General features: G+C 36.3%; 1 protein-coding gene across 3 annotated transcripts in view; it reads right to left on the bottom strand.

Moving 5' to 3' along the window:
- The window catches only part of LOC107745332 (draxin-like), a 27,161-nt gene extending 14,848 nt beyond the window's left edge, over positions 1–12,313 (bottom strand). For all 3 annotated transcript variants that reach the window (XM_016559196.1, XM_016559197.1, XM_016559199.1), the window contains exon 1: positions 12,253–12,313. The gene's annotated coding sequence lies outside the window, so the exon portion shown is untranslated. The remainder of the gene's footprint in view (positions 1–12,252) is intronic.
- Positions 12,314–18,685: the final 6,372 nt, after the last annotated feature.

Here is an 18,685-nt window from a genome sequence, read left to right as displayed (position 1 = left end):
TTTACATAGATCATAAATAATTCATTCCTAAATATTTACAACCCATGACATTTTAGGTCACTTTATTTTAAGGTCCAATTCTCACTATCAACTAACTATTAACTACGACTTTTGCCTCAATAAACTCCTAATTACTGCTTATTAAGAAATAATAAGGTAGTTGTTAAGTTTAGGTATGGGGTAGGAATAGGATTAAGTGATGTAGAACATGCCCATGCAGAATATATGCTTTATAAATACTACTAAGCAGCCAATATGCTAGTAATATGCATGCTAAGCAACTAGTAGTGAATAATAGTGAGAATGGTAACACTTCAGCATAGGAACCAATTCTCACTATTAACCAGTTGCTTATTAGCATGCCTATTATTAACATGTCGGCTGTTTATTAGAACTTACAAAGCACATATTCTGCATGACCATATTCTACATCCCTAATCCTACCAAATAGCTAAACTTAACTACCTTACTAACTTTTAATAAGTAGAAAATTACGAGTTAATTGAAATCATAGTTAATGGTTTGTTAATAGCGAGAATTGGACCTTAAAATAAAGTGTGACCACATTTTACAACAGGAACTAAGGTTAGCGTGGTTGTTAATGATTTGATATTATAAGAGACTTATAGAGCTTGGTACACAGCCATGAGGGGCTGATGGGTTCCTCTATGATATAATTTCCTTTTTTTTCTGTTGGTTTAACTATTTTTTTCACCACATTCATTTGGCAACATTATGAATACTTAAATTTCATTAATATTTCAAATATTAAGAATGCCCCCCCCCAAAAAAAATTTATTACTATTATTATTTAAAAAATTTAAAACATGCTCATCATGTAAAAAGTATTTTTTTGTGTATGTATGAATTACAGTTTTAATATACACACTGGCAGATTTATAACATCCAGTTGGCATCTCACTGTATCCAAGAATCCAGCCATAAACCTTTGGATGTTATAGCCAATATGCCCTGATAATAATGTTTATTATAACTTATCTTAGTTAGCTAAGCTTAAATTAATCAAAACTGAAAAATTCTGACAAACTTTCAAGAACTTTTAATGAAACTTTAGAATTTTAAACCAGGACATCACAAACCAGAGCATCACGTTAAACCCGGAAATATACTTTCATATTTAAATAATGGTTTTGCTTTGCTTTGACATGAAATAAACAAGAGCTCAAAGGCAAGCTAAATGTGTTGAGAAAACTTGCCAGACTAAATATCAGGTTTGGATTCCCACAGGCCAAGAATAAGAGGATCCAAAGGAAGAATCTTTCCTCAGGTGGTATATCAAAGTTAAGCTTATGAGGAGGTTCTCACCATGCAAATCAGTGACATGGGTCTTACTTTGATCATCCGAGGTCTGCTCTCATCCTCAGATGCTCCCCTCAGTCAATCTGGCCCCTTTACTCTATCTTTTGTCCCCGAGAGCTGCTCACATTACTTCAAACGGCAGACATCCATCCTTGCATTTAAGACTGGCACCAGTGTTACTGATACAAACATGCTAAATTTATATGCTAAAGCATATAAGATGTCTTTAGATTTCTGATGATTTGTCATGTTTATAATCAGTGTTGGGATTGGATGTGTGTAAATATTCAAATGTAATCCCCTTTGTAATCTTTAACATTTTCATATGTAACTGTAATTTAATTACACATTTTTTCTTAGTAACTGTAACTGATTACAGTTACATTTATTTTGTAATTAAATTACGTAACGCCGTTACATGTAACTAGTTACTCCCCAACACTGTTTATAATGATGGAGCAAGGCTATTCTTGATGGCTTCAAGTCATTGTATTTACAAGAATGTCCGCAGTAATTACTTGTGGGTTGCATTTATATGCATTTTGTATATTGTAGATGAGGTATTGCAATGAAACCAGAAAATCATAATTTAGCCAGTTTATCAGGTTTCAGGCTTGTGTGACCAAACCACATTTCCACTAGTGATAACCATACTCGTGGTGTGTTCACACCATCAAAGAGTAGATCAAGGTGCAAGAAATGCCAGTGTCATGGGTTTGATTCCCAGGGAATGCATGAACTGATAAAATGTATACCTGTGAATGTTATCGGCAAGTGAGAAAAAGAGCAAGAAATATAAAACTGCCCAACTGGCATTTTATTCCAAAATGCGCTAAAAGATTCCTTGTAGGTAGTAAGACTGTTTAGGCCAGTTCATGCATCAAATGTAAAATTGAAAAGATATCTACTAGAGATGTACCTGAAGCTCTTTTCCAAAAGGCACAGAAAATAACTTCAAAACGAATAATGAATTTTCAATGAATTACTTTTCATTGAAAAGTTTTATCTTATATCTATTGTTTACATTTCACAAATGGAATCTCTTTTACATTTTTAACATTATGTTTCATTCTGGTGCATGGCTGTCTTCTGAATTGCAGAGCTCTGCCAAAAGATCTCTTCCGATCATGTCAGATTGAGGCTATGTGGCTGTTTTATGGGCCAAACATTTTGTGTCACAGCTTGTTTAATTGCTGTTACAGCAACATTTTACTTTTGCACTCAGAAAGTAAAATTATTATTATTATTTGTATTAATAGTATATAGTACCTCAGTCGTCAGATTGCTTAATCTCAACATTTTAAATATGACTGGACTGGATATGTGAGTGTGCATCATGTTAATCATATTTCACAAAAGTACTATTTCTTTATATGCAAAATTTACTCAATAGGAAATGAATGAGTACACCTATAATTAATTTGGGCTAGATGAATAAATGATCGTCCTGATTCCGTACAGTACATCCACAATTTTTATTGCCGCCTTTAATATGCAAGTAAAATTATCAGAGGAGAACATTACTCTTCATTGCCTTTGCAACTGGAGAGCACATTAAGATGGCAAAACTTAAATTGCAGCTCCATCTCTCACCATTATTGCCTTATAATTGGTATCTCAGTGCTGTGATTTAGGTAATGAATCAAGCTCAATGAAATAAAGCAGAATTTAATGAGAAGGGTTTGGTACAACTGGGCGGTAATGAGGAGCGTTTGATATGCCATGGTTTATATTATCCATCTTTCACTTTCGCAATCAGATTCAAAAATGTCTTGCATGCACACAAAGCAAGGTTTAGGACAACTTTCTACCACCAATCTTTGCTACATACTCTCTTCCAGAGATATGGCAGTGTACATACAGGTTTTAGCATTGTGTTAGTGCTACCATTAGCATTAGTATCAATTAGTGCTTGTATTGAGTTATTGCCCATGCTTTTATGGGCTTAGGGGTGTGTGCTTACATTGTGTTGGTGTCAGCATTAGCGTATTTAGGTCTCTCTGAGACTTTCTTTAATGTGGGAGGGGGTAGTTCATCAACCTGGCAACCCGCTCAGGCAGCCATTCTGCTCTGTGAAGACAGAGGCGTATGATAAATCAATGGGGATGGGGTATTGAGCTCGTGTGGGTCGATAGTTGGACCAGCCTTATCAGCCACAGTCACACAAATGCACCTCACACCCTACAGAAATCGTTGTGTAGGGTTGCTAGCTAGGGAACTTTATTGTGGGCTATTTAAGAACCCATCCACAAAGACTAAGTGAAGGAAATTGCATATGAGGCTGGGTAGCAAAACTCCTGCCAGAGGAAATTTGTATCAAGATTGCAGGTACTTCATTTGGGAATACACACTGACTGCTTTGGGCTGTATCAGTGCTTTTCACAACCGGAGAGGGTTTAGAGCAACTGCTGAGCTTTAGTCTCCACACAATTGCTGGTCTCTATTCAGTATGAGCACTCCCCCGTAGACTTTGTTAGTATGACAAGTGTGTTCGTTAGTAGTTCATTAGTCTCTCATCCACCACACAAAAAACAACAGTAAAGATACCAAAAAAAAAAAAAAAACCAGCGTAAAAAACAAACAAACAAACAAATAAACCAAAATGTCTGGAAGCTTCTAAGATTCCTGAAAAGTCTTTATAAATGAAGGCTCTGGGTGATTTGAGTTCATGCTGATCCCATACAAAAACTGCCTACTGTCATGTGACTAAGAGGTGGAGCTTTGAGGGAGCTGAATGATGGGATGAAATGAAGTCTTGAGATGTGGGAGCCGTGCACCCTGCTGGGCTTGGTAGGACCTCACCCACAAAGACCACACACCATTTAAATAGGAGTCATGGATAACATACACAACATCTGGCATGACATGGCATATGCAGGGCTCAGGCTTAAGGTGAGATGCAGACCGTGGGATGACAAAAGGGGGGTGGGGAACCTTATGTATCCAATGCACGATTTATAAAGATGCTGGGCTGTGCAAAATCAATAATACAGCCACTGGCTAAAATGTTGCCTATTTGTTCTATATACAATGGCTGTTTATCAAAATGTAATTTTGAAAAATGGCCTTTATCAAACAAGAGAGTAAATATACATTTTTTGATAAATCTGCAACACTAATTTTTACTTTGACAGTAAGCAATAGCTCAGTATTAATAATTACTGCCGATTTTCACCTTTTCAGAAGAATGATGTTTTACCCAGCAAATGTGAGTATCACTGTGTTCTTGGTGATTACAAGTGTGTTACTATCCTAAGGTGTTCTGAGTGGCTTATACAGTACCATGCTACTATGGTTAGGTGTTCTGAATGTTTATTATCATATTGTTATGTGGTTGTTCAGGGTGGTTGCTAGGACATTGCTGGTCAAAAAAAAAAAGGTAACACTTTATTTTAAGGACCAGTTCTCGCTATTAACTTTAAGCGTGCATATTACTAGCATATTGGTTGTGTATTAGTACTTATAAAGCACATATTAATGCCTTATTCTGTATAACCATATTTTAGATCCTTTACCCCACACCTAAACTTAACAATTACCTTATTAACTATTAATAAGCAGCTAATTAGGAGTTTGTTTAGTGAAAACTCTTAGTTAATAGTGAGTATGACTTCTCTGTTCTAAAGTGTTACCAAATATATATCAAATTTATGTTTGTGGCAAGTAAAAACTATGAATTGTCATATAATTTACAGTGCAAAACAGTAAAAGATCCCTCACATGTTTATATTCATTATATTTTATTTCAGCACTTTCTTCTTATTTTTGTCATCAGTTATGTGCGATGCATTAGGTTGTTTTATGTTACATTTTGCGTTATTTATTTTATGTTTATTGCATTAAGTATTGCGTGCATTCGTGCGGTGTTCGTCTTTGTTTGTATAACCCTGTGCACCATCCATAGAGATGCACTGGCCATGTTTTATTCTTACAATAAATTCAGATTCATTCATGTGATTTTCTGTTTTACCATCTGTTATGGTGGTTATCAGCACATTTTAAGGGGGAAAAAAGTAAATTGGTATATTAAAATTAAAATAATAACTTGCTTAATAATAATAAGATATATAATAAATAATTATATATCTTAATAAAAAGTTGTAAAATACACAGGCGCCAATATACCATCCTGTAATACCTGAAGAATTGTCACCATATTTTTTAATAGAATTTTTGGAAACCACAGCTGCCAGTTTGTTACCAAAAATATAACAGGATTTGAGATATCCTATCCAGTTTAGCAGTTATTACTTAGTAGTTACATGAGCATAAATGTTAACAGTTAATAGATAAAATGTTCATATCACCCTAAGTATGAGCAATAATAATATGCTTAATAATAATAATAGTGATGTGTGAGTTGATGAAAAGCTAATCATATCAGAAATAGGCGATTAGCACATCCTCAAGTTATGCAGAGGTCAGACAGATTCGACCGCAATTTCGAAAAGAAGTTACTATGTCTGTTTTTGAAGCAATTGACAGAATTTTTTTTGGAAGAAATAGTATAGCACCTTAAATCGTCAACCTGCTATCTTGACACACTTCCCACATATTTTTTTTCAAAAGGGTGCTTAACTGTTTGGAAGCAGATCTCTTAGAAGTGGTGAACGCCTCACTTCTTTCTGGGACTTTTCCAAACTCTCTGAAAACTGCAGTTGTTAAACCCCTTCTGAAAAAGAGCAATCTTGATAACACCATATTGAGCAACTATAGACCAATATCAAATCTTCCTTTTATAGGCAAGATTATTGAAAAGGTAGTTTTTAATCAGCTGAACAACTACTTAAACTCAAATGGATACCTGGACATTTTTCAATCTGGTTTCCGACCGCATCACAGCACAGAGACAGCGCTCATTAAGATAACAAATGATATTCGCTTTCATTCTGATTCTGGCAAAATATCAGTGCTCGTACTTCTAGATCTCAGTGCTGCGTTTGACACTGTCGATCATAACATACTACTAGAGAGACTGGAAAACTGGGTCGGGCTTTCTGGGATGGTAATCAAATGGTTCAGGTCATACTTAGAAGGGAGAGGTTATTATGTGAGTATAGGAGAGCATAAGTCTAAGTGGACGTCCATGACATGCGGAGTCCCACAAGGCTCAATTCTTGCACCGCTCTTGTTTAGCCTGTATATGCTCCCACTAAGTCAAATAATGAGAAAGAACCAAATTCAGCTATGCTGATGATACCCAGATTTAACTAGCCTTATCGCCAAATATCTACAGCCCCATTGACTCCCTCTGCCAATGCATTGATGAAATTAACAGTTGGATGTACCAAAACTTTCTTCATTTAAACAAGGAGAAAACTGAAGTTATTGCATTTAGAAACAAAGATGAAGTTCTCAAGGTGAATGCATACCTTGACTCTAGGGGTCTAACAACTAAAAATCAAGTCAGGAATCTTGGTGTGATTCTGGAGACAGACCTTAGTTTCAGTAGTCATGTCAAAGCAGTAACTAAATCAGCATACTATCATCTCAAAAACATTGCAAGAATTAGATGTTTTGTTTCCAGTCAAGACTTGGAGAAACTTGTTCATGCCTTTATCACCAGCAAGGTGGACTATTGTAATGGTCTCCTCACCGACCTTCCCAAGAAGACCATTAGACAGCTGCAGCTCATCCAGAACGCTGCTGCCAGAATTCTGACTAGAACCAGAAAATCTGAGCATATTACACCAGTCCTCAGGTCTTTACACTGGCTTCCAGTTATATTTAGGATTTATTTTAAAGTACTTTTACTCATTTATAAATCACTCAATGGCCTAGGACCTAAATACATTGCAGATATGCTCACTGAATATAAACCTAACAGACCACTCAGATCATTAGCATCAAGTCAGTTAGAAATACCAAGGTTTCACACAAAACTGATTATTTTACTTACTTTTATGTAAAGCACTTTGAATTACCATTGTGTATGAAATGTGCTATATAAATAAACTTGCCTTGCCTAATAATTCTTTAAATCATAAAATTTAAAGTTAAAGTAAATAATTGTAAAAATTTAAATAAAACACTTAAAATCATTTATTTCTTTACGTGCATGTCATGTGACAGACATTAAAAAAATCTTGAATATGTAATTAACTTATTATATTATTATAATATTATATTAATAAATAATATAACTTATTATATATGAATATTAACATAAAATCTCCAGTGTATAGATCAAGTAAATATTTCAGTTTAAAAGTGTTCAGCTGACAAAAAAGTTTGTTCAAAATCACTAAGCTAAAGTATATCTTAAATATATTTTTTTAATTCAATTTCTTTGCTATTTCCAGTCCATCCAACAGAAATAGGCTAATCAAATACACATCCTGGAAGCACATTCCAATAACCAACAGATAGTCCTCTGTAGTATCACAAAAACAAACCACAAACTCATGCTTCAGTGTCAGACACATACATATGGGATACAACAACACATAGAAGTATAGCCAGAGGTCTCCGTGGATTCATGTGGTAGTACTTCTGCTGTTTGTGGAATAACAGCAGGCAAGTTTAGATGATATAAGATATTCAGCAAAGAGTCCAGCATGGTGCTGGAAATTCAGCAAAAGACAACAAGACTCAGACCCAGAAAGAGAATGAAAAAAAAATCCCAGAAAGAAAACAGCGAGGCGGTGGAGTTACCACAGAGGGTATGTGTGAGAACAACATGGTGTTCAGAAACTTCAGATCCTACTACTGTGTGAAGAACTGATAAAAGCCTCCACAAGCGACTTGGATGATATTGTGCAAAAGTTTGAAAGGAATGTGGAGCTCACTAATGAACTCACTGACATCTCAAGAGGAGGGAGAGCTTCCACTGTGAGGTCTTCAACATCTCCTCCTGCTGAGATCTGGGGCTTCATAAGCCATCTGTTGCACCCCTGCTACCTCCAGAAAGCAGAACAACAACAAAAAAAAGCTTTTCAACAGGATGAAAGCTTGAAGCTTTTTCTCTATACATACTTTCTCAACTGGAAGATCTAAGAAGGTTATATCTTTGTGTGAGTTTTCTGATGCTGAATGAGGTGAGTACAGACCACATACGGGACACAGAGAACATTTTCTCAGTCAATATCAGCTAACTCTAATTACTTTCTATTCCGGGAATCATATGTAGGTCTACCTTAGTTATGATGTTTAGGATCGGGTCATGTTTGGTGCGTAGAAGCAATTAGCTGCACTCCAAATAATATGAGGGGATGCTGCCCACGGCCGATTCACACCCACAAAATTTCACACCCACCAAATCTGTCAGACCCTGAAGACAATCATCAACAAAGGGTGGCATTATTGAGAAGCATCAAAGATATTCTGCTTCAAAACCTAGAGAGCTGCCTTGCTGACTAATGCCTACAAAAGGCAGCATCTTACAAACAGCGCTGCTCAGGCAAAGAACATAGGAGACTTGACTTATATGTGACCCTGGACCACAAAACCAGTCTTAAGTCGCTGGGGTATATTTGTAACAATAGCCAAAAATACATTGTATGGGTCAAAATTATAGATTTTTCTTTTATGCCAAACATCATTAGGATATTAAGTAAAGATCATGTTCCATGAAGATAGTTTGTAAATTTCCTACCTTAAATATATCAAAACGTAATTTTTGATTAGTAATATGCATTGCTAAGAACTTCATTTGGACAACTTTAAAGGCAATTTTTTCAATATTTTGATTTTTTTGCACCCTCAGATTCCAGATATTCAAATAGTTGTATCTCTACCAAATATTGTCCTATCCTAACAAACCATACATCAGTGGAAAGCTTATTTATTCAGTTTTCAGATGATGTATAAATCTCAATTTTGAAAAATTGACACTTAAGACTGGTTTTGTGGTCCAGGGTCACATATTTGATTTCATGCTTAGCACAGTTCAGCACGTCATGCAAAGTGAAAGGACATGAAAGCAAATGCTGGAGTTTGGCTTTCTGTCTAAATTGGGAGCATTTGAGCTAATTGTTAATTGAATTATTTGTTGTTTTCCCTTTAATTACAATATATTTTAAGTTCTGGAATATAACTGGAAAATATGCTGAGATTCACCTTGATAATTTGATTATAAATTGATATTTATTTGTTTTATTACTGATTTATTGAATAGGTTTTATTGGCTTTTAAGGTCATTAGTTGTTCATTCTATGACCCTGATTTAAAGATTAACTTTATCTGCCTATATGACAGCATTTAAATCATTCGATTAGTAATTGTGTCCATTATCATGCATATTTAACAGTTTACCTACTGTCGTTTTGTATTGAGATATTGATTTAGTATCAATACTGAGGCACAGGGACGTGTACCAAAACCAAAACTTTAGTATTAAACCAACCGTAATCTTTGGACTAAATGTGGAAAGACAGAAAAACAGGCACCAATAATGTCACTGTAATACAAATATCATAAGTACAATGTCATACTCCATTCAGTTAAAGGGAATTGCTTCGTCACAATTTCTTTTTAATGGAAGTCAGATATTGCACTGCTGGTGTGTCAGTCTGTATAAGCACATTATATGTGACTAAGATCAATCAGAGGGAATAAACAAGTGCTTAGCTTTGCAAATTGCATCGTTACAATCTTGCTCTGAGAATCTAAGATAAGGTTGGATGAAACATTAAGATTTCACAGGCAGCCTCCTAAAATGACAAAAATCAAACAAAAGAATGCTTCAAAAGATGGAAATAAACCCATCTACACAAATGAGAGCACCCATCTCTTGACAAACAGTTTCAGCAATTTCACACCTCACATTGTTCGTTTTGGCAGCTCTAAAAGTGTCAAGGACACAAAACGCTCGTAACAACAGGCTAAGTGTTAAAACTGCCATAAGGAGGATCCATCTGGTGCCAAGAGAGCTGAGGGAAAGATAGAGAGAGATGCTGTCTCCAATGTGACTGCTTGCAACACATGTGGTGCTCCATCAAATATCGCTTTTGTTTCGCAGTATCACAACTGGCTCCCTGCAGTGTGTCTCCTTATCTTCTAGTTGAGCATCCTGGCAGAATGCTCCTCATCCTCACAGCAGGGAAACCTCCTTCATCCTGTCCCAAAAAACAGTCTTTATAGGCATGTTGTGACGTGTGAAGACAACAAAAAGAAGGGAACGTGGAGAACCACGCCATATGACATCAACCGTAAAAATTGGTCCACACGGAAACGTCTCTGTAGAGTCAAAGCAGTTTCCGTACAAGATAAGCGGGAGAGAAAGACAGTGTCTCATTTGTTAAGCAATAGACCAGCTGTCTCCAGTGTTCCTCAAAGACTGATTCCCAGTTAACCAGCAGGAGATGGAGGCTGGAGAACAAATCACACAAAGGTCTTTATTGATCTGCTTTGGGGTCTCTTAATAGCCGAAACGATTGGAAGTATTTTAGGGATGGTCTACATTTGGAGCGTCTGCTCTCTCTTAACAATCGCCCTCTAGCAAGAATCAGCAGAAGGTCATTCAGACTTCTTTGACATTCATTCAGCATTGTGCAGTCAATGTCTTGATCCCACTGTATGGCATGATCAATAAAGTATCATCTTTAAAACATAATTCTTTAGGAGTGTGGTTCTGTAATTAGAACACACATTTGGAAAATACCAAGCACCACTTTAGGTTTACACTAATGCTGAAAACATTTAAGTTAAAAAAAAAAATAGTACCAAATGATGGAAACGAATGACCAAGAATATCATATTAATAATAAGAATATTTACGAGCTGTGCAGCTGTGTTAGTATGACAATACAGGCCGCATGAGATTCATTTATTGGGGCTAGAAAAAAAATGCATCTAAAACAATCTTCTAAAGTCACAGAATCACATTTTTGCAGGACTGTAAAAATCATTTTTGTTACATTTATTGTAGAAAACTGCAATCTGTGGTTGATGGTGGTGATGATGTTATAAGTAGCCTATTACTGGATGGCATTTTTGTTCCTGTATATGTTACAGTACCTAACAGTACATGTCATTAAATTATATCATGTTAATTATATCTACCTATTTGATCTATTAAAATATGTTTATTACCATAAAATGGACTGATAATAACACAATAGAAGACCACATACTGATAACACAATAGAAGACCACATGATGACAAAGTTTCTAAAAACTAACCATTCCAGCAACTGTGGCCAAATAAAGGACAAATAAATAAATGATCAAATTAATAAGTGTAACAATATTTGGCTGTAAAAGTATTTAACACACACACACACACACACACATATATATATATATATATATATATATACACACACACACACACACACACTGTGATAAGGCAACTTTTTTATTTTTAACAGTTTTATAGTTCTTTGTGTGTGCAGAAAGAGGGATAGCCTTATTTGGAGTCTAACTGAAATTCATATATAATTGCATGCTTTCAAACTCAGCTGCCCACTCAATTCAAGACACACAATTATGAACATCAAGATATGATCAAGCTTGTGCACTCACAGGTGCGCGCGCACAGACGCACGCTCATACATTTTCTATTTCTCCTCCTTACAAAATAAAATGAACATTTTACGAAAACGGAATTTGCTTATAAATCATTTAAGTATATTAAGAAGAGATAGCGATTGCTTACGAGGTGTATATCCTGCATAGACAAACGTGAAAATGCTTATCTTAATTGCCAAGTTTTAAAAGAAGGCTGTTACCCATACAAACCGAAAGACAACCATAATTTGAGATTTAAAAATAATACAAATGAAAAACACGCTTAAAAGGTAACAAGGATAGAAAAGGAAGAAGAGGCAAAAGTTGTTGTCTTTTTGCTATGATAGTGAATAACAACAGAAACCCCCGAGCGAAGTGTACAGAAAAACCTTCGTAATATGTTTCCGTCAAAATATTTGCGCAAACAAACACGACATGACATACTCTTTAAAGCATGAGAACGAGTGTAAGAGCAGCACTCACCGTGTGTTGCTCCGTTGAGAAGCAGCCGGATGAAGAAGCGGGTCACAGACGAACCGTCTCTGGCTCTGAAGCCGAGCGCGCTCCCCGAATGCGCGCCGCTGTGAAGTCTGATGTCAGTGATGATGAGAGAAATCAACGAGCAGCGTATTAACCCACACAGCAGACAACATTAGACAAACATGCATTCCCACACATCTGCTCACAGGTAAAACTGAAAAGGGTACCAGCAACAGCCCTCAAAACGGGGAACATCTTTGTTTAATTACAAACTTTGTAAACTAAAATTCATTCAGTGAAAGGTAATACATTTAGGCCTACTAATAAATGTTGCTTGCATTGTGTAAATAATTGTTTTCTCACTTTCCTTTTTAAAACAACCGTAATATATATTATTAATTTATATTTAAAGTCCGCATGAAATCAAAATGGACTTTATTTACTTTACTAGCGCACATTGCTAGTCTTGATGTAAACAATTAATCCGTGCAAGTTAATCCACTGAAAAAAATTGTTTGTCTTGGTCATGGAGATATTATTAAGTGTTGCTTTTGATAAAACAAGCTCTTTTTTCATCATTAAAAAACATTTTTATCCATTTTATTGCATATGAATGATTGAACCCTTCTCTGTGGACACACTGTGTTTTAGATGTAGTGAGGACATTAAGAAACATATATTTGGTATAATAATGAGAAAATTAAATTGAAGGTGATAATTGTGTTAAATACATTCTATTATGAATCCCTCATGACATTTAAAATTGAAAATATTTTTTATTTTTAAGCCTAATAGCAGTTACCCTTGCTGGGCCTGTTTTGTCCCATGTCTCAAGAATGACTGATTTATTAAGATGTGGAACCGCCGTATCTCTTTATGACCACATCAAACGGGAGAATTTTCAGACGCGCACTTCAGCTTCACCTCAGCGTCAGGCGCGAGTCAAACGAGTGCGGAAAAGCTACAGCAGCCAAATGAGCTTCAGTAGAACAACTGTGAACTGCGGTCTGATGAGATGTTGTTAGACTATATGTCAGTAAAACATCAGCCGTTCCTGTCCCATCAGCCGTTTCACTGTGCTCACGGAGCACACTCTTCAACAGTACGCAAATATGTGGCGCACGCTCTATATCACTTCATCATAAATAACCTGCACAAGAAACTATGAGCATACATAGTTCTGTCGTCAGTGTCATGAAATTACCAAAGAAAGGCGATTAAAGCTGCAAACTGCATGTATACGCAGCACACAAGAATGTCTCTCAAATGCATGTACTAAAATATATTCTGCAATTCGAGATCACAATAGCCTATAAGGCACAAGCGGATATGTATTTTTTATTTGTAATCTAATGCACAAATAAATGTGAGCACAGTGCACTTATACTAGAAAATATGCGAAAATGAAACCATTTAAATGCATAAAATAACTCCTTTTATTATTTATGTCTACTGTTGACTTCCTACCCTTTTCACATTTGTATCACTATCTCGTGTCTCATTCACGAGTATGCAATGTTGGAGAGCAAGCATTTGGGAGTTTTGAGAAGCTGAATGAGCAATAAAGCTATAGTGAGCCCCTTTATTAAAATACCTGGAGGTGAGGAATAATACAAAAATTGTCATATTCACTCAGTATTACTTGATCTAATTCACAAATATCTCAATTACAGTTAAGTAGAAATTAATTGTACTCAGTTGTGTTTTAGGCACTAAAACAGTCCAGTACTTTATAGTCAAACACATTTTTATATTGAAATAATGAAGATTTCTGTGCCACCCCAGACTGGTTGCTGGCCCCTCCTTGGCCACCCCTATGAAAACATCCTGGCTCCGCCACTGCACAAGGTAGAGGTTCCATCTAGCAAATAATACTAAATCATATCTAACAGCGTTAACCTATATCACTATACGTGAAAATACCCCGCGCAGTACTAAGCACAGTACTAAACAAAAGCTTCTCAAAAGACTGCAACTGCATCTCAGTGAAAATGCTGTTCTTCCAGTCCAAAAAAATAAATAAAATAAAATAAAAAAGCTTTTCAGTGTTCATGGCACTTGTACATTGTAGTAATGTCCTTATTTACAGGTCTTACCAAGCTAAAATAAATATTACTTGGCTGGTCATGTGATTCACGAGACTGTTCAGGTCAAGAGGTTAAGATTTTGCTGGTTAGCTTGGTCCATCAAGCCCCTGTTGGTAGATGTTGATATTACACCATATGGACAGAAGAAGGAAAAAGAACTACTTTCTCTACTGGCAGCCATCACAACTTTTTGGCAACACTTTATTTTAAGGTGTCCTTGTTACACGGTACATGTACTTACTATTATAATTACTATTAATTATGCATAATAACATGCAAGTAACCCTAAGCCAAGCCCTAATCCTAACCTTAACCATATAGTAAGTACAATGTATAATTACACTGTAAAAGGACATCTTAAAATAAAGCGTACCTTTTTATTTTGCTTCTTATGAGATAAATTTTTGCTAGTAACATATAAATCAGATATGCAAGATGGCATAGATGTTTAACCAGTGCTCTGCCAAAGTCCTTGGTCATTTTGTAAAAGTAATACAAATGCAGAAATAAACGACATCCGAGCTGAGTGAAGACAGTGTAAAATATATTTGACAGAATTATATATGATTGTCAAGTGAGCATATTTTTTTCTGAAATCTCGAGAATGAATCATCAAGATACGCAAATAAACAGTACATTCTATGTACAAGTTTATATGTACAACTGATTTTACAAAATTTCACAGAGTTCAAAGCATTGGTAAAGTACGTTTGGCCAAATAATAAATGAGGACTGTACAATCAACTTTAGTCTGAGAGAGATCCTTGTTTTCTCGACATCTGTGACAAGCATATTTCAAATCTACCGCCCAAATGAATGACTCCTGAAGGTAAATATTCTAAACCATGTCGAATACCTTTAGTCAGAATGATGTCGTACACACTGTTTAAAATACTGAAAATACATACATTTTGTTTTTCTGGACCACACACACACACACACACATGTACGCAATACAAACACACAAGATGCATGGAGAGAACCAACCAAAAAGCAATTAATGTGCTTCTTACTCAATAAGAGAGCCCTGAAATACTGTGCATTAAAGTTTAGTTCTCACAAATTAATAACTGTTTTATACAGTCTCAAACATTTGAGATTTTTCTTATTCACGCAAACACGCAAACGGTCGCTCTCTCTCTGTCAGAAAGAGCTGTGATAGTGAGGCAATGCTGTGCTGTAGAACCCTGAAATGTATTTTAGATTACAAAGATTTCCACAGATGGCAGAAAGTGAGAGCTGCATCAGACTTGAGGACAAATGCATTACATTATAATGGTGCAATATCTGAAGCAGGCATTGCAGACTCAGTTCCCTCTCATTTTTCCTACTGAGCACCTGACAAATAATAATAATAACAATAATAATGATGATAATAAAAATATATTTCACAATACCATCTGCCTTTAGCAAGAACGGTAACTGTTTTGGACTAATTATAATACAATACTGACATCTAGTGTTAATGGTTGCATAACCCATTATAAAAACTGCCTTTTGTCTCTTCATATTTGAGTAAGTCCCAATAGTTACATCACTTTTTTATCACATCCAGAACAAAAAACTATAAGAACCCATAAACTGTTACTCAAAGGCCAAGTATTCTATTTTGTTCAAGAAGCTTTTGTTATACACTTCTGTTGGGTCACCATTGCTAACGTATTAAAAGAACACAAAAACATTGTCACTATGAAATGTTGTCATGGGAACAGAGGTACTAGTCATTAAAAGACAATGCCAGCTGGATGAGATATGATTCAGTACGGCAGTAACAAATGCAGTGAGTGAAATTAGAAACATACCAGCTTCATTTGAAAGCAGATTTTTTGACAAAAAAATGGAAATACACAAAATATGCTAATTTAAAAAGACTAAACGAGAAAACAAAATCTGCTACGTTTTCAATGTTTCAAAAGAAAGATCCACATTTAATAAACAGACGTTTATACATTTAAATATATTGTTAAATCCAGCAGGAGAAATGTATAAGACCTCATTACTAGGACTAATTCAATTTGAAAACTGTTCATAAATGTTATATTTGTCATTGCAATCCATCCTGAATGCAACAGAGTATCCATCAACAACCGAATCTGGTCTGAGAACAATAAAATTCAATCTCATCAAAAGAAAAAGCCCCTATAGCTGTCATCCAATTGTTATGAGGGAGGCTACAGCAGATGTGCACATTCAATTTCAGAGCAGGCACACACGACTGCCCCCTTATTGATTTTGATTTACAAAACAAAAAAATGAAGCTAAAGCAAAACAAAACCCCAAATACAATCATTATGTCAATCTCAGGAAAAAGCACTGAGGACCCTTGGTAGTGCTATTTCCTTTCAGCACTAGCCATTTTAGCTCTAAAAGCCTCTTAATTTTCCTAATGTTACCCTTGGGCTTTGGAAGGGACCTCGTATTTGAAGACTACACTGAAGATCTTGCCTCCAAGACGCTCGGCCAGCCAGGAGTTCTTTATGACGGCTAGTTTAAGGCTCTCGCAGCTGAGCATGGCGTAGTAGTTGGTGTGGATGGCCCGACCCATTCCTTCAATGATCACCAGATCTGTGCCACGCTCCCTGACGACTGTGGCCAGGACTTTGTCCAAGCGACTGAAGAATGAAGAACAAAGGGAGAGAGACCATGGTTTTAAGCAGAGGGAACTCGCATAACATTGGCTCTCTGTTTCACTCCAATAAATGAAAATACAAACAAGGACGGAAAACATTATACCTCAGGTCTAAACAAGGAGAACTAGAACCATTCTGCACCAAAGCAAGTCTGTCCTCTTTGAGTGCAGTGCTGAAAAAGAGAAAACAGAAACATGTTCAACCTTCTGTTACTATGTTACTTCAGCATAATGTAAAAAAAATAAATAAGGGTGTATTGGTTCACAACATTTATTTTTCAAAGAAACCTCTTTAAAAGCTTTAACCCTTTAAAGCCTACTGTATCATATTTGATACACAACATTCTATAGCCTCTAAATTATTACCATAACAGATCAAAACTTTGCTGCAAAACCTGTTGTACACAATCTTCTACAAGCCTTCTACCCTACTGCACATTTTTGTTCGGTTTAGACCTCTGAAAACAAAAATTAAAGTTTTTTTTCTTTTTACTTTCACAATAGGTCAATATTCACCATTAACCAAACACTTTTCACCTCAAGATCTCTCACTGTTTACACTCCGACTGATGCATGCGAACACATTGGAAATTCAAATGCTAAAAGGAATTGTGATTCTATTTGAGTTTTGGCAGGTTACATGCACAACGCAGAGAGAGTAAAAAAGCAGACACGTTAATTAATATTGCTATTTAAATATGACAGGCTCGTAACTCGTAAGACATGGGAAATACAGTTGCAAATGGACTTTGCTTTTCCATTTGAAATTCGGCAGTCACTGTGCATTCGAAAAAGCGAAAATGCAAATGGTAATGCAAGATTTGCAATTGCGTTTGGATTGTGTCACAATTTATGCGTCCACGTATGGAAAACACAATTTGAAAATACAATTTGCAATTCCTTTTGAAAATTGTCCAAAATATCCTTCCATACATGTGCACGAAGGCTGCAGTTGTCATGTGACATTATCTATAGTCATATTTACATTCAACATAGGTGAGAGACTACTAGGGGTTGGGTCTCGTTTGAATTTTATCAATTCCAATTCTGATTCTTATCGATTCCCAGTTTCAATTCCAATGTGGTTAAATTTTTTTTTTTTTAAAGTCAAACATTTAGATTAGAGCCCGACCGATATTGGTTTTTGGGGCCGATACTGATACCGATATTAAGGAGTAAAAAAAGGCCGATATCGATATATCGTAAGTATGTAACGTGTACGTTCCCTTGGAGCTGGAATCATGGCGGAATTTCATGTAAAGTCCACTTCGCAGGGTACTTACGGTCGAATAAGACCACGCTTGAATGCTGCTGCCTGAACAAGAGACCTTCCTTACTGAAGTGAAAATGTTGACTGGTGTCACTATCTCGCGAACGCGCTGGCGGATCTCCACCAAATTCGGGGGATCCCTTCAGCTCGAGGAGCCCTCTCGAATGCCACCCTCCGCGCGTCGGTAGCCCCCCGGGATCGCTTGATCGGTCGGCGCCGGACCGCGAATTTAACCACCCGTAACCACAGGGGTGGTCTCATTCGAAAGAGGGCCTCGATTCACGTTCGAGAGGGTTCCTCGATCTGAAAGGATCCCCCGAATTTGGTGCGGATTCTCTGCGCCGTTACGGAGATATGGCCATTCAAAATTTCAATGGTTTTCCATAGACTTAAGCTTTAAAGCGTTTCATCCAGGTCGCCAGTAGCAAACAATGGAGCGCGCTCTGCTGG

This window comes from Sinocyclocheilus rhinocerous, unplaced genomic scaffold (genome assembly GCF_001515625.1).
Source record: "Sinocyclocheilus rhinocerous isolate Xijiao unplaced genomic scaffold, SAMN03320098_v1.1 scaffold1730, whole genome shotgun sequence".
Classification (NCBI taxonomy): Eukaryota; Metazoa; Chordata; class Actinopteri; order Cypriniformes; family Cyprinidae; genus Sinocyclocheilus; species Sinocyclocheilus rhinocerous.
The sequence above is the reverse complement of the archived record's forward strand: the minus strand, read 5'-3'. Positions and strand labels throughout refer to the sequence as shown.